Genomic DNA, 22577 nt, shown 5'->3' with positions numbered 1-22577 from the left:
ATCAAAGCAATGACCTCAACTTTGACGTTCAAAATTCAAGACCTAGCTTCTTTTGCTTCTCTCTTCATTTCTTCTGGAACATTCTTGCCCCGAGGACACCCTTGCTGCCGTCTGTGATGGGGCAGGGTGGTATGACACACTAAGGAAAGAAGCCCAGTTAATATTTCCAAAGATCAGCGTGCCACACCTTTTGCTCTGTTTTCTGGGTACTCTGAGTACAGACTGACTCACACCCCATAGCACCCCAGGGACATTTTGTCCTCCTGGTAAAGGACAGGGTGGAACCTCTGGTGATGGAAGAGATTTTCTGAGGTTTGGTGGTCAGCCCTTCTGGGAGGGTAGTCAGTCAGAGCTCCCTGGTTGCATGCAACAGAGAGCAACCCTGGCTAACTACCACTTTCTGGAAGGATGATGGACAGTCCATAGACTCACAGGGTGAACTGGAGAACCAGCCTTATAAATCAGGAAGGAAGCCAGGACACTGAGAGGCAGAGCCATAGGGAGGGTCTAGCAAGGATGTTCCTGCTGCTCTCAGGGTCAGTGCTGCCCCCTGATGCCTCTGCAGGGCTCCCAACAACACAGGAATGAGATCTCAGAGGTCTCCGTTTTTCTGTGACTCTTGATCAGAGTCAAAGTCCTAGGTGGGACGAGCTCAGGTTGAGTGCCCACATGTTCTCTGCAAGGATCTGGGGGGGGGGGGCTTCAGCAGCCCTGAGCTTTTGTAGGGGGAATCCTGCCTCTAGGGCCTCTTGGGATTCACCTCTCCGCCAACATGCGTGTTTGGCTGCTATGTAACCCAAAGCAACCAATGCCACAGTGTCTCTAATTTCCCTCAATTTGCAGTTGCCAAGAGGCAATTTCAAACCTGTCTCATGTAGGCAGCCCATACCCAGAATGCTGCCTGTTGATGCCGCTCAGGGAGCTCGCCAAGCACAGTGAAGTCATCCTAACAGACCAAGTGCTTCTAGATAATTCCTACAGCAGTCTTCTTCCCACGGCTAGCATTAGGGCTAACATTTACGAAGCAGCGTGCCAGGCACTGGGCTGTTTCACACGGATGATCACATGGGGTCCTTCACCCAGGTTCCCAAGGGGAAAACTGTGGCCAGGGGTTTTTGTAGCTTTCCCGAGTTCACACGGCTCTAAATGAGAAGAACATGGGCTATGAACTGTGACTCCTGTCAGGCCCTGCTCTCCTGTGATCCAGCTGAGACAGACATTAAGTCAATGAAGAGAATCACACACAGGGCATGACGGTGCATGCCCTGTGATCCTGGGGATTTGGGAGGGTGAGGCAGGAGGATCACATGTTCAAGGCCAGCCTTGGCAACTTAGCAAGACCCTGCCTCAAAGTAAAATAAATAAATAAATTTAATCTAGGCACGGTGGCACACACCTATAATTCCAGCAGCTCAGGAGGCTGAGATAGGAAGATTGTGAGTTCAAAGCCAGCCTCCGAAAAAGTGAGACACTGAGCAACTCAGTGAGACTCTGAATCTAAATAAAATACAAAATTGGGCTGGTGGTGTGGCTCAGTGGTTGAGTGCCCCAGGTTCAATCACTGGTACCAAAAAAAAGAAAGAAAGAAAGAAATTTAAAAGGGCTGGGGGTGTGCACCAGGTTCAATTCTCCAGTGCTGCCTCCCCCCCCCAAAGAATCCTATCTGGTCCCCCCCGCCACTGGCCTCCCTGCTTCTACCTGGCCCTGTATGATACTCCACCAGCACTGAAGCCTCTTATCCTGTAAATCAGACCTCAGCTTCTCCTTGGGTTTCCTGTGAAAGCCGAAGTCTCACGTGGTCTCCAAACCCTCCAGGTCCTGGCCCCTGGAACCTCCGCAACTGTGGCTCCTACAACTTTTCCCTCTCACTTGGCTTCAGTCACACTGATCCTTTGCTCTTTCTCTGACCTTTAGGGCCTTTGCTTTGACGGTCCCCTTGCCAGAATGTTCTTGCCCTCATTTCCACAGTCCTCTCCTCTCCTGCAGGCTTGCTTGGGCACACTCTCATGGTGGAGCCGAGGGCCAGAGCAGACCAGAAGGCAAAAGCCGTCTGCTGTATCTCATGCCTGAACATCCTACATGCTAAAGCAAGTACATGGCGGGACCTGAGTCCGAGTGGGGGGACAGCAGGTGGCAGAGGGCACATGAGGAAGATGCACTGCCACTCTTATGAAGCCCACAGCCCCTTTACCTGGGCTCCAAATCCCACCCTCCCTCCTGCTCCGGGGCCCACCTCCAGGCGTCCCTCTCCTCGGTCACCATTTCATTCTCATTGGCTCTGTATTCGTGGAGCATTCACAGAGGCTCTGGTCGAGACCCCTGTTTTAGCACTTAGGTGCCATGTGATAAAAAGAAAACCAACACTGGAATGTGCTCTGAAGGAAAAAAGAGGTGGGCGAGTAGTGGAAGACCTTGATCATGAGAATAAGCCTAAGGGATCTATGGGGGAAAGAAAGTGCCAAGTCAGGGCAACAGCAAATACAGAGTCCCTGGGACTGGAATGTGCTTGGTATGCTTGAGGGACAGCAGGAAGCCCAGGTGGCTGGGAGGATGTTTGAAGCACAGAGGAAGGAAAGGAGCTTATGGAGGTGACCAGGTCAGCTGTGTAGGAACCCGTGGGTCCAGAGAGGACTTTGGACTCTTCCAGGTGCAAGGGGAGCTCTTGGAGGGTGGTCAGTGGGGTGGAGAGAGGTAATCGGAGTTATATTTTCAAAAGGCTACCCCATTGGCTGGGCGGGGTGGTGTGTGTCTGTGATACCAGCTGCTTGGGAGGCTGAGGTGGAGGATCACAGGTTTGAAGCCAGCCTCAGCAACTTAGAGAGGCCCTACGCAACTCAGAAAGACCCTGTCTCAAAATAAAAAGGACTGGGGATGTGGCTCAGTGGTAGAGCACCTCTGGGTTCAATCCCCAGTACCAATAAATAAATAAACAATGAATTAATTAATATCTACATCATCTGCAGAGGAAGAATAAATTACAATATAATAGAAGAAAGGGAAGGGGAAGGAAGGAGTCCCGGTTAGGAAGTTGTCCTTAAAGTTGGTGGGAATGACAGTTGCCAAATGAGGTAGTTAGATTCATGAAATTCCTGAAAGCTGTACCGACAGGATTTGCCCATGCATTGGAGGGAAGAAGGCAGGAGTCAAGGGTGACTGACATTTTGGACACGAACAAGTGGGCAAATGAATTGCTGTGTATGGAGATGGCGCGGGGCGGGCAGCGGAGGCTCTGGTTTAGACATGCACGATCCTCTGGGAGAAAAGGGTCTTTAGAACCTGGACAGAGGGATTGGTATCTGGGGGAGGGTGGGAGCTTGGGGAACCTCACCTTTTGCAGTGTGGGGGAAATAAGAGGCCACCAGAGTGTCACTAGGTGCTCCGTTCATTCATTCACTCTTTAATTCAGCAAAAATTTAGTGAGTGTCAAAGATAAACCAGACGCTTTTCCAGGTCCTGGGAAAGCAGCTGGGAACAAGAGAGACAGTGTTGCCACTCTAATATGTTACCTAGCTTTCTGGTGAGGGAGACAGGGAGTGAACAAGAAAATATCAGTAAAAAAGATTTTTTTTTTCCAGTGCTGGGAATTGAGCCCAGTGGCACTCACCACTGAGCTACATCCTCAGACCTTTCTGTTTCTTGTTTTGAGACAGGGTCTGGCTAAGTTGCCCAGGCTGGCCTCAAACTTGTGATCCTCCCGCCTCAGCCTCCTGAGTTCCTGGGACTACAGGCATGCGCCTCCTCACCCAGCCAAGAGAGATTATTTTACAAAAGAGACTTTATTATACAAAAGGATGAGTAATATAAGGGACAACAGAGAGTGGCGGCAAGTGACTGGGGGCATCAGGATAGAGCAAGAGGTGTCAAGTGTGGGAGCACACCCACCCTGTAATCCCAGAAATTTGGGAGGCTGAGGCAGGAGAATTGCAAGTTCAAGGTCAGCCTGGGCAACTTAGCCAGACCCTGTCTCATCAAGGTGAGAAATAAAAAGGTCTGGGGATGTAGCTTAGTGGTAAAGCACACCTGGGTTCAATCTTCAGTACAAAAAAAGAAAAGATTGGGCAGGAGGGTTTCCTGGGCATTCCAAGAACCAATCCCAGACTCCCCAGGACCACTATGTCTTCTTTTTGTTCCACAAAGTGGCTTCTTTAGAAGGAGGAGAGAGAAGTGGACCCATAGTGACCCTCAGGGGTCTTTGGGAAGGCTTGGCCCCAGGGGAAGCCTCTCTTGCGGCAGAGCTGCTTCTGTCAACATGCCCTGCCTGCCAAGCTCTGGGGATTAGGAATCTCCGACCCTGGAACGGGGTGCACACAGAGAGGTCAGGGCACAGAGAACCTGGGAGAAGGGCACGCTGCAGCCCTGCAGAGCGCAGCTGCTGCCCACTGCACAATTCCCAGCATACACAGGGTGCTGCTCACTCTGTACTGTTTGAGGGTTTCTGCTATGCGAAGAATTTTCTTTGTGCTTCTTAGTGCTTTATCCTGCAAGGAATGGGCGAGTGGAGCAAGGGTTTCTGAAGGCTCATAAGCCCAAATCCCTTTCTCATTTCTACCATGGCTTAGATAGGTGACCTCAGGCGATGTGTTGTGTCCTTTGGGGACAGCCAAGTTTATACAGGGCAGCAACTTAGAAGAGGCTTTAAAGATGGCGGCTCAGACAATTGTGGGCCAGCTTCAGGGGTGGGAGTGGGGTCTCTGGGAAAACCTGGGAGGCTAATACAGAGGCTTAGCTGGACTGAGGGGACACACAGAGTAAGAGGGACATTTGGAAGACATATGTTCAAGTGCACTTGGAGAGTGAGCATGGAGGGACGGGGAAGGCCAGGGCATTCTTGGAATTTCTAGCTTGGGCACTTGGCAGGGAAAGATGGACTGGTCACTGTGTTATGAACCCCAGAAGAAGCAGGTTTAGAGGGAAAGGAGTCAAGTTCTGTTTGAGGATATCAAGTGCAAGATGTCTGACACACTGCTAAAAATATGGATCTGACGTTTAGGGAAAACAGAAGTCATCGAGGCCTAAGTGGTGTTTATGGCAAAGAATGACCAGATGGTGACTCTGCCTGTCTTGGTTTCCTTCTGGCCTCTCTCATAGTTGGGGATGCTGGTCAATGGAAAGTGAGTGAGGTGAGAATTCCACTTCCAGGCCTGGCCCCTGAAATCGGCCCTCATCCCACCAATCCCCCCCCCCCCCAGAGTCAGCTCACTTTTCTGCAAAGAACCAGAGAGTGACCATCTCGGGCTCTGCGATCCAGGCAATCTCTATTGCAATTTCTCAGCTCTGCCCTGGTAGCGTGGGAATGGCCATAAGCCATGTGTCAATGAATGAGCCTGACTGTGTTCCAATCAAAAAGAGGCCAGTCCTGCTTTTCCTCTACTCCCTATCAGCCTTGTGGGTTCTGAGGTCCAGCTTTCCCTTAGAAGTCCACAGCTCCATCTGTCTGGGTCATTGAATGGCTGTAAGGAACAGTGGTTCCAACACTTCACCTCTACATTCTCCTTTTATAGAGTGAGAACAAACTCATATTGTGTCTGATAACTAAAATTGGGGGTTTATCTGTTGCACAAATTTGTTATTTTAACTCATAAACTGGTACTAGTATGACATCGCTGTATAGTTGGGTCTGGTGGTGAAGAATCCATGATCAGGGTCTGAAAAGATGGACATTCAGCTACGCCAGGGTAAGACATTAGGTAAAATTATCACCTGAGAACTGGGGGTGGAGGTCAGTGGGAGAGTGCTTTCCTAGCACACGGAGAGGTATTGGGTTCAATCCCCAGGACTGCAAAAACAGCAATAACAACAACAACAACAAAATATTGCTTGAGGGCTGGGGATAGAGCTCAGTTGGTAGTGCTCTTGCCTCCTATGCACAAGGCCGGGATCAATCCCTAGCACTACACACACACAAAACAAACAAATAAACAAACAAAAACCAAACAAGCAAACAAAACAACTATTGCTTGAGATAAGCAGGCCAACCATCCTCCTAGCCTGTAGTTCTCCGGGAAGGGATTGTGATGCAGAAGGCCATACCCACCTTGGTTGTCACTGGCTCCCTTTGACAAGGTCTAAGAAGTTTAAAATGGGCCGAGGCAAGAAACGGCTGATTTGTAAGCAAAACTAAAATGAAATAAAGATTGTGGAAATTTGGGGGCTTGGTTGGGAAAGTTGACTGTTTCTAGATGCCAAATAGAAGGAAATCAGATTTTAAGAGTCTTAGATCCAGGGGGGCTAGGAGTGTAGCTCAGTGGTCGTCCCCTGTGTACTTAGCATGTATAGGGTCCTAGGTTGGATCCCCAGCACTGAAAAATAAAAATAAGTAAATAAGAAGTCTTGAGCAACAAAGGGCCATTAGGCCTCAGTCTTGTGCAAGATCAGAGTTAGGGGTACCCTTTCCCAAGCCTGGAAACGTCAGTTTTATCACCTTGACATTGAGAGGGAATGGCCTGAGGGCAGGAAATAGGAAGTCAGGCTGGAGAACAGTGTCTAAAAATGAATTTTTGTGTGGTTGCTGGCTTCTGGACCTCGTGAAGCAAATAGATGAGGATAACTTTTCAGGTTTTTGAGCAACTGCATCATCAAATTAGCCATAAGCTGAAACTAAAAAAAGAAAAATCTATTTGACCCTTTGGGCCCCCAAACCACCTTCAGGCCTCCAAACTTCTAACAGCAGGGGCTGCAGGCTGCAAAGGATGAGTGGCGGCCCAGGAGGGTGCACTTTCCCCAGAGGGCCAGAGTCCCAGCACTGGCCTTTCCCAGGGGCGAGGATGGTGCCTCACTGTGGTCAGAGCCTGTTTTTATCTTTTCTGTTTTCAACCTCTTTTCTGAGGTTGCTGTTGGGCTGTGGTTTTCCTGTATGAGCCCTACCACTAGGTGTTGGAGTGAGTGCATGTGTTGGAGGGGGAAGGATGGACACAGGTAGCTATTCTTTAGACTCCTGGTTTCTAGGCCTCAAGGAGCCTTGGGAGCCAGGAGGAGAGAACCCTGCCTCTCTGGACGTTCCTGTTTGTGTTGAGGTCCCAGGAGACGTGAAGGGGATGGGACTCTGCTGACTCTTTGGGGAGCACTGAGTTGTGTGAAAGGCTATTTGGTGACCCTGGGCAGCCTGTGCCAGGGACTGACAAGCTGCTCATCAAAGCTAATTCCTCTGCCTTCCTTGAGGAGCCCAGTTAGACCACATTCTTCATTTTCTTTTTCTTTTTTTTTTTAGTGGTGTTGGGGATTGAACCCAGGAACACTCTGCTACTGAGCTATATCCCCAGGTATTTTATGTTATTCTGCTTCAGGGTCTCACTAATTTGCCCAGATTGGCCTCAAACTTGAGTGTTTTTGTTTTGTACTGGGGATTCAACCCAGGAGTGCTTAACCACTAAGCCAGATCCGCACCCCCACTTCCTTATGAAAAAAATATTTTTAAATTTTGAGACATGATCTTGTTAAGTTGCTTAGTGCCTCACTAAGTTGCTGGGGCTGACTTTGAACCCATGATCCTCCTGCCTCAGCCTCCTGAGTCCCTGGGATTACAAGTCTGTGCTATCACACACCTGGTAAACTCTCTATCTTCTTTTATTTGGTACCAGAGATTGAACCCAAGGGTGCTCTACTGAGCCACATCCCCAGCTCTTTTTATTTATTTATTTATTAGTTGTAGGTGGACACAATACATATTTTATTTTTATGTGGTGCTGAGGATCAAACCCAGAGACTCGCATGTGCTAGGCAAGTGCTCTACTACTGAGTTACAATCCTAGCCCATCCCCAGCCCTTTTTATTTTTTTAAATTTTGAGAGTCTACACTGAATTGCTCAAGGCCTTGCTAAATTACTTGGGGCTCTCTAAGTTGCTGAGGCTGGCTTTGAATTTGTGATTCTCTTGCCTCAACCTCTGAGCCACTGGGATTATAGGTATGTGCCACCACACCTGGCTTAAGCTATCTTCTTTATAGTGGACGTGGCCGTGGGTGGAGTTCCAGCCAGTGGAACCTGTGTGGAAAGGACATACATGTATATCATAAAACCCATAAAACTTTCCACACTATTCTTCCTCCTACCCCACCCCCTTCTAGTCTTGTTCTCTCCTGGCTGCTGACTGGATATAATAATGTTCAAGGTCAATGTGGAAGCCACTTATGAATGATGGTCCTTTTGTGACTTTGTGGAACACAGATCAATTGGGTTGTATATAAAAAAATACACTTTTATTATACTAAGCCACTGAAACTGGGGTCTGCTTGTTGTAGCAGCTAGCGTTACCTTAACTGAAGAAGAGTTGAAGCCATGGGAGGAGAACAGTCCGTGCAGGGAGGGGCAGGGAGAGAACAGGGCGAGACCTTGTGGAGCACCAACATGTTTAAAGGGTGGGTGGAAAGGAGGCGGAAGAAAAGGAGGAGATTGAGAAAGAGGGTGGGGTGGGCCTCTAGGAGAAAAGGAATGTGGTGGGTACACACACACACACACACACACACATCTCTGCCTCCCCCACTCTGAAAAGGCTTTGTTTACCAAGAGGGAAAAGATGCAAACAATTTAAAAATCAAAAGCTTATTTAATGAACTTTCCTGTCTTTGCTTGTCCAATGGGCAAAGCGGGCATTGGGTACATTTTCTAAGCATCTTGATCTGCCCGTGAAATCCTTGTATGGGGGAGTTGTGGAGCAGATTCCTTAAACAACCCTTTGGAAGGATTTTTATTAAGGGGAGCAATCGCGTGCTCCCCCTTACTTCTTTCCCTTCTGTCTTATGCTTACTGCAAAATAGTCGAGGGTGCAATTAGCCAGCAGCAGCTCGGGAAGCCAGCCTTGCCATCTTGGTGCTGGTCCAGGTGCTTCATTATTTTGTCACAGCCAGAGGAGCTTTTTGATGTTTCTAAAATCCAGCAAGTTCTTTTCCCTCCTTCGCTAATTAGCCTTTATCCCTGACAAATCTGTGAGATGTAAACATGGTGGTTTCCATGGTGTGCTGGGGTTGCTGGTGGGCTCTGTCGCAGCCTTGGCTGGAAGGCGCAGCGAGGACGCTTGGCAAGCAGGGCTGGGGTAGTCGAGAGGGAACACTCTGAAGACTCTATGATGTGGGGCTGGGGTTGTGGCTCAGCGGTAGAGCGCTCGCCTAGTACATGGGACGCTAGGGTTGAACCTCAGCACCACATAAAAATAAAATTAAGGTATTGTGTCCACCTACAACTAAAAAATAAATATTAAAAAAAAAATAATCTATTTTGCAAACAAATTCTGGGTCAGGTACAGGGCACAAGGGTGGACCTGTGAGAGTCCCTTTCTACCTGAGACTTGTGTGGAGGACAGGTCACCATGGCCTGTGGTAGATGAGATGCACAGCAAGATGTAAGGTGTGCAGGAGCTAAAGGGAGCACCCAAGGGGTTTGGGGCAGATTTACATGGGGGTCTGCATGGGGTCCTGGACCCGTCTGAGATCCAGAGATAAGGTCCCTGTCCTCAGAGCAGTGTATGCAAACACAATCTTGTCCTGCCAGGCTCAGCACTTTCTAGAACTTCCAAGGCTGGCCCGTGGGTCCCAGGGAAAGAGCCTCTGCTTTGCAGGGTTTGCTTGCAACCTTGACTAAATACATGAGTCAACTTCATCCCACCCTGCCAAGGATCACTGCCTTTGCCTAGGAGGGAACAGATGCAGGGTGGAACTCGCTCAGAGCCACACGGCTGCAAGTGTGATACCTGGGTTTCAAAGCAGGTGTGTCTTTCCCTTCACAGGACACCATGCTCCTCTTCAGCTGTGTGGACTCACTGCCAACTCAGAAGGACCTGGGGAGGGGCTGGGGAAGGGCCCAGCAGGAAAACACTGCCTTGGGGAGCTGGAGGGAGACGGGCAGGGCCTCACTGAGCAGGTGAGCTCGGGCCCATCTGAAGCCAAAGCCCACACTGTGGGCACCTGTGGGCAGCCAGCAGGTCACTGGTGTAGGGAGGCTTCCTGGCCTCTTCCAGCTTCTATTGGCCAAAGATCTCTGCCCCCCTCCAGTTTCCACCAGGTGCTCCCTCTGTGTTTGTATCTGTGTCTCCTCCTATGGGGACACCAGTCGTGATGGATGAAGCACCTTCTCCACCGCAGCCTGACCACTCCTCGGCCAACCACATCTGAAGGACCCTATTTCCAAATAAAATCACGTTCTGAAGTGCTGGGTGTTGGGACTTCCACATATTATTTTGGGGCAAACGGCTCAACCCATAACACCCTGCAGGGCAATCTAGCCTGCTGCCACCCTCAACAGCCTCTGCACTTCAGTGCCTCCCTGCCCCGGCCTTCGGCACCAGAAGACCTGGCTGAGCTGGGAACTGTGGGGGCTCTCACAGCCCCTGCCAGGAGGCCAGGAGACCAAATCTGGCTCCTGCCATCCGAACCTCCCTCCTTGGGCATTCCTGCGAGTGACAACATGCTGCTAAGGCGTGCAAGCAGCTTAGGGCAGCTGGGTTGTGCTGCCAGCTCCTAATAATCTCCCACTCAGCAGGAATGTGGTGAGGGCAGGTGGGCGGGGGCTGCTGGACCCCATGAGTGTCCTCTGGGGAAGGCGGGAAGAAGCCTGGCCGCCAGTGCTTTTCCCTGCTGGTGGAGAATTCCCCCCTTGACTGGGCTCCAGGGGGTTAGCAGGGGAGGAGGGGGCCAGGCTCTGGCCTGTGCTTCCTGACCCACAGTCCCTGGCTAGTTGCAGGAGCTGGGGTGACAGAGGGCGCAAAGCCCTTTCAGCTCCAGGCCAGTGTCTGACAGGAAAGGGGCCTAAGTGAACTCAGGGCTGGCTCAGAGAGTCCTCGAATCCCTTCCTTGTCCCACCGAGAAGCTCGCTCACTACTTTTGGGTGCCAGCTGCTGTGTTGAGGGGGGCAAAAGGAAAAGGGCAGGATGGGTGTTTCAGGGAGAAGCATTCAGAGGAGGGAGAGTGCAGGATGGGCCCCCTCCAGGGTGGAGAGGCAGGGAGCTGTCACTCGAGAACTTGGCCCCAAGAGTTGGGTTGTCACTATGGAAGGCAGTATGACGATTCCTCAGAAAGCTGGGAATGGAACCACCATTTGGCCCAGCTGTCCCACTCCTCGGCCTATACCCAAAGGATTTAAAATCAGCATACTACAGTGATGCAGCCATGTCAGTGTTTATAACAGCTCAATTCACAATAGCTGAACTATGGAAACAACCTAGGTGTCCTTCAATAGATGTATGGATAAAGAAAATGTGAGATATATATATGTATATGTTCCCCCAATGGAATATACTCAACTTTAAAGAAGAATGAAACTATGGCATTTGCTAGTGAATGGAGAATATCATGCTAAGCAAAATAAACCAATCCCCAAGAAACCAAAGGCCAAATGTTTTCTTTAACATGCAGATGCTAATTCACAATAAGGGTGTGGAGCACTAGAGAGGAATAGAGTTACCTTAGATTAGGTAGAGGGAATGAAGGGAGGGGAGGGAATATGGGGATAGGAAGGATAGTACAATGAAACAAACATTATTACTTTATGTATATATGTGACTGCATGACCAATGTGATTCTGCAACATGTACACTCAGAAAAATGAGAAATTATATCCCATCTACGTATATCAAAGTGCATAAATGCATTCTACTGTCATGTATAACTAATTAAAAAAATTTTAAAAAGAGTTAGGTTGTCACCCCCAAGTTCTAAGGTGCCACACTTGCAGCAACAAAGGACACCTGATTGGGCCAGCCATGATGGCACACCCTAGTAATCCCAAAGGCTCAGGAGGCTGAGGCAGGAGGATCAGGAGTTCAAAGCCAGCTTCAGCAATTTAGCAAGGCCCTAAGTAACTTAATGAGACCCTGTCTCTAAATAAAATATTAAAAAGGCTGGGAATATGGCTCAGGGGTTGAGCCCTACTGGGCTCAATCCTCAGTATCCAAAAAAAAAAAAAACTCAATTATAGTAGTAGAGAGCATGGCAGGTGACTACAGAACACCCAACCCTGCCTGGGAATTTGTGTCACCAAATCCTGCACAAAGGTACTATCACCCACTGTGCTGAGGGACAAAGAAGTGATAAGAAATTGCTAGTTGGTGGTGGAGGAGAGATTGGGAGTCGGGACAACCTGTCCCAAAGAAAGCTCTTTCGGCTTTATTCTGGGTCCCCTCCCAGTTGAGATAGTTGAGAAGTTCTTTGGTTATTGGTTGTTGGCTGGTGAAGGACATGGTTGACAGGTGACAATGCTTACCCAACCTGGAATAGGAACTGGACTTCAGGTGGCAGCGTCTTTCATGGACAGAGTGCTTCCACCATGCAGGTATCAGTGGCTTGGGTGAGTGGGTACCATACTCATGAGGGGTCCTCTGCTCTTAGGGTGGCTGTATAGATATGGAGGCAGTGGGGTATGGGGTGGGGCTCATCTGGGTTGAAGTCCTTAGCCATGGTACCCTAGAGGGGCTCCCAGTCTTGGGTCAGGGTCAAGGGTCACAAATGCTAGCCTGGATCCCCTGTGAAGATGAGAGCCTCCATAGTCCTGGACAATTCAGGAAGCACTGTGAGGAGGGAAGCATGGATGGTGACCATCCCCAGGGAGAAGTGGACTACAACTGGTGTATTCATGTCTAGGCTCCCTAGGAGTCACTCCTTGGAGGGTGGCAGGAGGGGCTGGAACTTGGGAGCGTGGACACTGATCACAGGAGACCCTCACATCTGTGGCCCACAATTGATGATGTGGCGGGGATGGCTATCTGCTCTCCAAACTGGTCTCTTCTTCCTTCTGTGCAGCCATACTCTATTCCCAGCTTCCTAGCAGTGACATGTGGTCACGAGACTGAGTTCAGCCCAGGAAATGTGACTGTTTTCCCAGGCCCTTCCCAAACTATAAAAACCGTCCCACAGAAATGGTCCTTCGGCTTTTGGTTTTTGATTGCTGGTTGTCAACATCTAAGACGGTCTCAGAAGCAAGGCACTGAAGACAACAGAGCCTGGGCATTTGAAGAACTGTGTGGCACAGAGCAAACTTGTACTGGTGGGACTGGAGCTACCTGGTTATGTGAATGGAAATTAGATTTGACTGCGTTTGTGCCACTATTTTTTTTTGGGGGGGGGCTTATTGCACAGTTAACTACCCTGTCCAATATGGACAGCCGTGAAGCTTCTAGGCCGCGGGATCCCGTAGCTTCCATTTCTAGATATTCCGTATCTGTTCAGCACTTTTGGTTCCCCAGACTGTATCAGCTATGGAACTTGAACTCTCACCAGACACCAGCTAAGTCAATTTCTTTATTTTTTAATTTTTTTTTAAATTTTATTTTTTAATTTTCGGCGTACACAACATCTTTGTTTGTATGTGGTGCTGAGGATCGAACCTGGGCCGCCCGCATGCCAGGCAAGTGCGCTACCGCTTGAGCCACATCCCCAGCCCCAAGTCAATTTCTTTAAATGACTAACTTATGGTGATCTGATGTGCCAAGGTGGAGAGCCAGGCTACTGTAAAGTGGCCTACTGTAAAGAAGGGACCATGATTGTTCCTATCAGTGCTCTTGTCACTGGAAGAATTCCTGGAGAGGGAGGATTTGACTCAGGACAAGTGGGGTCCTTGGCATATGTGATGGGAAAGAATTTTGGCATATTCCAGAGACAGATTTATTTAAGAAAGCAGATACATATTCAAGGGAGAATGTGAGCCATCTTGAGAGTGAGAGAAACAGCAACCTCTTGGTCTGGCGTGTTAATATTTAGAGGGACAGTAGCTAGGACTGGGCCTGGTGGCACAGACCTGTAATTCCAGCTCTGCAGGAGGCTGAGACAGGAGGATTGCAAGTTTGAGGCCAGCCTTAGCAAATACATGAGGCCCTAAACAACCTAGTAAGACCCTGTCTCAAAATAAAAGTAAAAAAAAAGTTAAAAAAAAAAAAAAAGCAGAGTCACCTGGCTCAGTGGTAGAGTGGCTGAGCATTCGATCTCCAGGACCGCCCCCCCCACACACACACAAGAATAAATAAAAAAATTAGGGTGACAGTATGAGGGGCTGAACAACTAGAGGTGGAGTCAGGGTAGAGTCAGTTTCCTTGCCTTTGCATCATGGTATCTTTTGCAGGCAAGGGCAGGGGCCAAGGAGGAGGGCCAAGGACATGGGACAAGTTGTTTCTTTTGCATTCCAACAGGCACCTCTCTTTTGAGACTCAGTCTTTTTTTTTTTTCTGCATCCCCAAATTCACATCTCAGTCTCAACTGGGACCAGCCTTCTGGTCCCACAGAACTGGTATAGAAGCAGAGGGAGCCTGATGTCCCGACCAAAGCAGAGAAGGTGTCACCCTAAGGGAAGTGGCTCAGAGAACAAGGTAGGAAGCAGAAACAGGTTTCATAGTTCCTGGCAGCCTATGGCGGCCACTAGACCTTTCTCCTTCTCAAGGGGGCTGGCTGTGCGTATAATGGATAGCATGATGGTGATGGCCTTTCTCTTGACTCCAGTGAACCCTTTGGACAGAAAGTCAAATTGATCTACTTGAAACAAAGCAGGCCTCCCCCCACCCACTGCCACTCCTGCCCCACCCTGGAAGGGCAGTAAGGAAAGCCCCAGAGAATGGCAGCAACCAGGGTGTCCCTGAAGACCCCAGAAGCCAGAGCCAGGGACCCAACCCCATGTGGCCTTGCAAGATGTCAGCAGCTCTATATCCTCCCAGTGCCACCGCCCGAGGAAGGGTCTGAGGAAGGGTCCGAAGGATCTGGCCAGGTAATGGCCCTAGACAAGAGAGGGAGGGGTTCAGTCCAAGTTGAAGCCTTACACACACCAGGGGCAGGGTCTGAGTGGAAGAAATAGCTTTGCTTTCTTCAAAATTCAGGAGCAGCCAGAGGTAACTTCATTTTAAGACCAGCATCCACAGAAAAGAACAGCAGGCAGAAGTGTTTTTCTCCAGCTCTCTCTGAGCATGTGAAACAAAGGAACCGGATTTAGATGGTACAAAAACAAAGAAGGGAAAGAATCCAGTGAGTTCCACCAGCTTATTTATGGCCTAAGAGATAGACCAGGGTGCGATAGACTATATTTCTGCATCCTGTCTTTGCTGTGTTTTGTGATTTCATTCAGTTATCTAACTTGTGCTTTTCAACCTGGATAGTTATAACGATGATGATGGTAATGATACTGACTAATATAGTTTATTGCTTCTAATTTTCAGGCCCCATTCTCTTCCTTTAACTTAAGAGATGGGGTCTTGCTATGTTGCCCAGGCTCGTCTCCAACTTCTGGACTCAAAAGATCATCCTGGCCAGGTGTGGTGGCACACCCCTGTCATCCCAGGGACTTGGGAGTCTGAGGCATGGGGATAGCAAGTTCAAAGCCAGCCTCAGCAAGACCCTGTCTAAAAATAAAAATAAAAAGGGCTGGGGATGTGGCTAAGTGGTTAACCTAGGGGTTAAGTACCCCTGGGTTCAATCCCAGTGCGCAGGGGAGTGGGGAGGGGAGATCTTCCTGACTCAGCCTCCCAAGTGCTGAGACTACAGTCAAATCCACACTTGGCTCCCAGGCACAGTCCCCCCCTCAACTCTATTCTCAATTCTGTACTGACTGGTGCTCTACCACTGAGCTCCATTCCTGTAACAAGGACTTAGACTCTTCCCTTTTGGCTGCAAATGTCTGACAGGTGGCTGAAAGCAGGATTAAAGACTTGGCATCTCTGCCTCCATTTCACATTCATCTTCTTTGCTCCCAGGCACCTTGGAGTCCCTGAACAAGGACTGATCTGATCAACGTCTTGTGATGAGTCAAAGCTACACCCCAGGCAAGAGCAACTTTCTTATTTGGAACAGGGCCCCACCCAGCCAATCCTGAGATGATGGACAGACCACGTCTGATCAAGATCGCCTGCTTTGGCATCTGTGAAAGCCCCCCATCCTTGCCCTCATTCTCCTTTCTGTGAGACTTCAAAGTCACTGTCAGCCCCTCAAAGACAGCGAGGAACCTGGGTCCTCTTGCCTTCCTGGTGCAGCTACGTTGACTATAGCACCTCTAGTGCTTTTCAGCATTACCTTTTCTGTTTGGTTTTGGGGTGAGTGGCCCACCTGATTTGATGGATCCCCAGACTCAGGTCTCTAACCTGGGAATCTGATAACATCCCGAGGCCTTGAACTTGCCATCCTCCTGCTTCCTGCTTCATTCTGCTGTGTATCTGGATTATACAGGCATGCGCTACCACACCCCAGCTGCAGGCAAAATCTTTTTATTTTTTGATATTGAAACCCAGGGGCTCTTAACCACTGAGCCACATTCCCAGCCCTTTTTATTTTTTTTTATTTTGAGACAGTGTCTGGCAAAGTTGCTGAGGCTGTCCTTGAACTTGCCATCCTCCTGTCAAGCACAATTCTTAAGTAATGTGTTTCTTTTCTTTTTCTTTCTTTCTTCCTTCCTTCCTTTCTTTCTTTCTTTTTTCTTTTTTTTTTTTTTGTGGTGCTGGGGATTTTGAACCCAGGGCCTTGTGCATATGAGGCAAGCACTCTACCAACTGAGCTATACCCCCAGCCCTGGTAATGTGTGTTTCTTAAGTCTTCAAAATATTTATATTGAGTAAGTGTGACAAATAAAAAGTGCAGTGGCCCATTTTCAAAATACAGCATTTAGCTTTAAATATAAAATTGCTGTGGGGCTGGGGATGTGGCTCAAGCAGTAGCGCGCTCGCCTGGCATGCGTGCAGCCCGGGTTCGATCCTCAGCACCACATACAAACAAAGATGTTGTGTCCACCGAAAAATAAATAAATAAATATTAAAAAAAAATAAAATTGCTGTGGATATAAAAAGAAAACAGCCAAAGGGAAAAGGGGACGATGGTTAGGAGCGGCTCACACCTGAATGTAATAGTCTCAACCCCTTCCCAAACAGGAGGTGAGGGAAAGGAGGCTGATCTGACCAGCAAAGATAAACCACATACGTGCACTCATCCCAAGAGATCACAGAGAAGTGGGGACCCCATAGGAGAGAGTCAAACCTAGGCGACATCCAGAAAGACTGTACACCAGCAGTCCTCAGCCAGGGAGAACGGAGGAGGCACCCTGCACATAAGGGAATAAAATGCTGCTTGTAACTGCTCTGGAGGTGTTGACGAAAGCTCTGTCCCAATGCCAATCTAATAAACAGGACACGGTTTTGAGAAAAAAGAAATAAATGATTTATTGCTTTGCTAGCAAAGGAGAAACACAGGGGACTTCTGTCCCAAAGGCTGTGATTTTGCCTATCGGCAGGAACAGGGGGCTTTTAAAGAGGTGACTCAGAGAAAATGAGATTAGTGAGGAGAGATCAGGAAGGAGAAGATCAAGGAAAAGAAGATTAGGAAGGAGGTTAGAGAAAAGAAGATCAGGGAGGAGAAGGTTGGGGGAGAAGTTTCAAAGCAACAAGGGATATAGTCAAAGCATCAAGTGAAGCCCTGTTACATTTCCCCACTGTCAATTTCTAGCTTCCATTTCTATGGACAGTGGACGATAACATATCCAAGCTACTTCCTGCTGAAAGGGGATGAAGATGGGGGAAGTAACCCAAAGTCCTGTTCTCCATCAGGTGGGGTGTGGACAGTTAAGGGCATTCAGCATCAGAGTGGCAGATGACAGGTGACTGGACAAGGGCCTGTGTAGTTCAGGAATCATGCTAATACAACAATAAAGATCAAAGTATTAATTTTTTGTAAATCATTAGAAAAAAAAATTAGTATTTCAGCCAGTTTCTGAAAACCATGAGGACAGTAACTCATAATCCCATCAGTGAAAATCAGCTCAAGTTCATCAATGTAGGAGGTTAGGAAGATTTGTAGGTCTATGAAATCAGACTCAAATTAACTCAGGACAAATTTGGGACTCTTGTGATCATTACTATTATTCATTCTCACACAAGAACCCATCCTTTATAGCCTCCAGCTTTACTTACTTTTGGTAGTGCTGACTCAAGTGTTCATCTTAAGTCACATTTTTAAAAATCCATTGTTTTTCCTTTTAAATGTCCAGGTAGGATTGTGCTTTTAGGCTATACTGTTCTGCCAGATGTTTAAGACCAAGTTGGTCAAAACTGAACTTGTTCCTATCTATTCTTAAGAGTCAGCTGAGATTCCTTAGAGATCACTCTTGGGAACACATGTGAAGCCTCCTGATTCCTTTAGCTTTCCTCTATCAGTGATGTCACTTGCTAGGATGGGTTGGGGTCTGGCTGACCAAATGTGGCTTCTCTTGGAAGCATCAGGGACATTTTCATCTCCAATGATCCTCCTCTTTGCAGAATGTGCACTGGTTGGCTTCCTGTTCTCTTGGGTCTTCTTGATCTCCCTGATTAGAAGATTGGGTGACTTACTAGAGTTGCAGGGCCCAGAAAGGGCTCCTGTCATTCTCCAGGTCCTGGCTGACCTTAAAGGGCAAGGGCCAAAATGTTGGCTGCTTTTTCCTTGGCTCTTTTACTTCCTTGACTTTGGTCTCCAAGTTTTTGGTTTTAAACACCCAGCAGGCCAGTTTAATCAGGTTTAAAGAGGGAATAACATGTTATAACTTCAATATCTATAATTTTACAGGTACCCCTTTCATTTAATTGTGGTCAGTATTAGTACTGGGAGCCAGCATTATATAGTATCTATCCAGTAGGTGATAGCTTATTATCTCAAATTAACCCAGGTTGGTTTTGTTTTGTTTTTAAAAGCAGTACCTCTGCAAACCACTAACAGGCAACAATTATAAAGTTACAAGGAAAATACAAAATGAAATTACATTCAGCTTATGTAATAGCTATGAACAAAGAAAAATCTTGAAACTGTACTTAATTATACATTATTTCTCCCATTTGAGATCACAGTAATCTTTACAATAAAAATCAATCTTTTGAACACAACTTTGAATAGGCTCCAGCCTGTTTCAGAGCCATTTTACCATGGGTTGAGGTGGGAGGCAGAGTCTTATCTCAGGGAAGGTGGGGCTCTTCACAATCAACACAATACAATATTACACCTGAAACTTGAATCAAAGACAGGCTAAGAGAGATTTTTAGCTTTTTTTTTTTTTTTTTTTTTTTTTTTTTTTGTGGAAACAGTGGCAAAATGCTTCCATGTTTAATATGACACCTTTAAACAGATCAGGATCTCCTTATTATCTTCCAAAAATGCATTTAAATTCCAATTCCAGTGTGAAGAGAAACACAAAATTGTATATGTAACTTATTGACAACAGGTTACTTTATCCAGCTATAAAACAACAAATACATGAATAAATACCAACTAGATTTGTCATTTTTATACAAATCCAAGATGTTTGCTGCACATAATTTTAGTTTGGATAACACCAACTTGGCAAAATGCTCTCCTAAGTTTTACATTTAATTAAGTTGAGTTTTTAAAGTACAATTTAGAATCCAGAGTGTACGGTAATAATGGGTTAACAAAAATCAAAGGATAGCCTTAAATCTCTTATACATTTAGGAAACAGTGTTAATCATTGAAAATTGACTTAGTCACAGCAATCAGATATAAGACAGGTCTTTAAATGACAGTGTGGCCCTTCTATTTCAGATACACTGTATAAAAGAGAGCACTTATTGGTTATCTTGCCAGTAAACTTACATAAACTTTCATTTTATAAACTTTTACATAATATTTAGGCAAGGCTTAGACAGATAGTTCTCAGATGCATACATATACCTACTCAGACACATTTTGGATTTCAACTATATTGTTAAAAACCTAAATTACTGTGGTTCAATCAGTTACAAAATAATCACATGACTTTAAAACAGGTACAATTCAATTCCTTTTTCTCTTTTTTAGTTGTAGATGAACACAATACCTTTATTTAATTTATTTATTTATTTGATTCTGAGGATTGAACCCAGCACCTTACACATGCTAGGCAAGTGCTCTACCATTGAGCCACAACCCAGCCCCAAACAATTCCTTTAAGACAGTTTCCCCAAGTAATAAAGCCTGATGAATACAAGAAAATTATCCATAGATAAAAGCAGATCAATGTTTCAGACTTTGCTTTATAGCAGTACATTAAAGTTCAAATAACTTTAACTGTTCTAATTATGGCCAATTTAATCAAACACAAACTTTTTGAGATTTACCTTCCTCAAACCTTCTGCAACTTGCTTAAACATTCACAACTCCTTCACATCCTTAGTTATGTCTTCTTTCATCTTGGACTTTAGCACAAGAATATTACTTTACCAGACAAAATACTTTCTCATCCAGAAACATTTCTTTTACCTTGTAATTTTCTGTACTAAAATATATTTCCTTATGAATGGAAATGCACTCCACTGTTGTCACCTATGTAATAAATAAATCTTAAAAAAGAAATAAATAAATAAAATATATTTCCATACCTATAACTTTCTTTTATCTTTTCTAGTTTCAGAACCTTTCTTAAATTTACATTCTGAAACAGACCTTAGGAATGTTATCTGTGTGTTTAACTTATACAACAAATTTCATCCCAGGAGAGGGTTGGACAATCTAGCATATACAAAACAAACAAACAAACAAACAAAGTGTGCCTTAATCTTTTTTCTCCCAGGTTGCATTCAAGGGATTGGCACACAGGATTTTTTTTTTTTTTTTGAGTCTGACCTGTCTCCATTTTCATTATCACAATGCCATCAACTTAAGTGCATTCCCCACTGTCAGTTGTACCTAGAGGCTCCTTTGGGGCCTTTTCTTATACTAGGCATATTGATATGTAAAGGAGGAGGCTCTTTCCACCCCTTTTCTTTAGGCTTCCTTGAAAAGCCCTTTGCAGAGGCTGCCTACAAAACACAGGTTGGCCCTAGTTTCTGTCTCTTTCTTCTCTGGGTGCAGTTATTTATTTGGCCAGTCTCCCTAGGCATTTAGTTTGATGGGATACTATTATAGCAAAATTGCTTTGCATCAGTGATGACTATCCCCTGGCCAAATGGGGTCTCCTGTCAGATCTTAAAAGGGGAGACTATTCCTGTCCCCAGGTCATAAACGGACAGTGCTGGATCCTACTGCCACATCCTTTGTGGCCAGCAGGCTCCACCCCCCAGAGGTCAAAGGGGCTGGAAGACAGGGCAGAGGCCAGGTTTTCTTTAGCCATTTTTCTACATCCCAGGAAGCTTTTCTAGGATTTTTTTTTTTTCCAATTTAGGGCTGGTGTCCTGGACCACAGTGAGATGATCTGTGACAGCCTGGGGCCAAGATGAGAAATGGTGCTGGGAGCGCCAGCACTGGGTTGAAGGGATTTAAATCTTTAGACCCCTTTCTTCTGGTGTCCTGCTATCCTTGCACACCACAGGCAGTGCCTTTGGGCACCTTCAGCTTAGCTCCTGACATCAGACCCCTTATCACGCAACTGCATAAATGCCTGTACATAGCGACTCTCTTCCATATACTTGACCTCTGACACACCAACTTCAGTGTCAAGATTGTGCATTGTGATCCAGAAATATCATTTAAAGGCCAGACTGTGTAACAGCAAACCCTCTTTCTCTTAGGCTTATACCTATAGGTGGCCCACAGGCAAGATCTCTCTACTCAGGAGACTCCTGGGAAGATCAACGCAGCCTGGCTCATTTCTTAAAGGGCCAGTAACAGACAAGAGTGGATCATTGAAACTAGAACTGACAGACGCCAATCTTTAAAAGGGACAGACCTGCATGTACGAATTTCTTCCGCTTACTTTACCTTTGACAGACCAATTCCAACTGCAAGATTATACAAAAAGAAACACAGAGAGACAACCAGAAGGTAGCCCCAAACCCATGGCCAACAGACAGGAACCTTTAAAATTAACCAGTCAAGATCTTTCCCAAGAGACTACCCATAGAATCAATGCAGCACTGGCCACTCCTTAAAAGGGGCAGTAGCAGATACAATGTAGCAGACAACCTGAGGGGATTCCCAAATCATGGTCAACAGACGGAAACTTTAAAATTAGAGACAGACTAGAGAGGGGAAAACCCCAAGCTGCGAATTCGTGCTTAACCGTGACTTTTACACCAGTAGCACCACAGATGTCCCCAAGAAAAGGGACCAGATGTTCCCACAAAGGGGAACCAGATGTGTATACCGGGGGAGCTTACCCAATAGCCAAAGCTGTCACATCTTTCCTGAGTTCAGTTTCCTTTTTCTCAAAATGGAGAAATTGAGAGCAACGTGTCAGTTCAGGGAGAGAAAGTGGGAGTTCCCAAAGCAAACAGAGCTTCCTCAGCTGCTGGGATGGACACTCAGTCCCTCCCTTAACTCACAGGAACAGCTCCTCTGGTTCATCCTGGGCAAACTCACAGTCTCTCCTGCAGTTGGCTCCCCACAGACTCATCTGCACCTTGAATCCTCAGCATAGAAGTGGGGGCCGGTTGGAAAGCCAGACCTGCCCAGGAAAGCTGGAGCGCGGACTGCTCTTGGGTCTCACCTGGGGTGCCAGATTTGTTGCCAAAAGCTCTGTCCTTGTCCCTGATGCCGATCCAATAACGAGGACATGGTTTTGAGAAAAAGGACAAAGAAGGTTTATCGCTTTGCTAGCAAAGGAGAAACACAGGGGACTCCTGTCCCAAAGGCTGTGACTCTGCCCATCACAGGAACAGGGGTTTTTTTGAGAGGTGATTCAGAGAAAATGAGATTAATGAGGAGAGATCAGGAAGGAGAAGATCAGGGAATA

The 22577-nt window shown here is 46.8% G+C and overlaps 1 pseudogene; it reads right to left on the bottom strand.

Annotated features, from left to right (window-relative positions):
• Positions 1-8712: 8712 nt before the first annotated feature.
• Positions 8713-22238, bottom strand: LOC124076431 (protein S100-A10-like; annotated as a pseudogene).
• Positions 22239-22577: the final 339 nt, after the last annotated feature.

The sequence above is a fragment of the Marmota monax genome, unplaced genomic scaffold (assembly GCF_021218885.2).
Source record: "Marmota monax isolate L192 unplaced genomic scaffold, Marmota_monax_Labrador192_F-V1.1 WCK01_AAM20220418_F8-fsc00064, whole genome shotgun sequence".
Classification (NCBI taxonomy): Eukaryota; Metazoa; Chordata; class Mammalia; order Rodentia; family Sciuridae; genus Marmota; species Marmota monax.
Note: the sequence above shows the minus strand (reverse complement) of the source record. Positions and strands in the feature narration are given on the sequence as shown.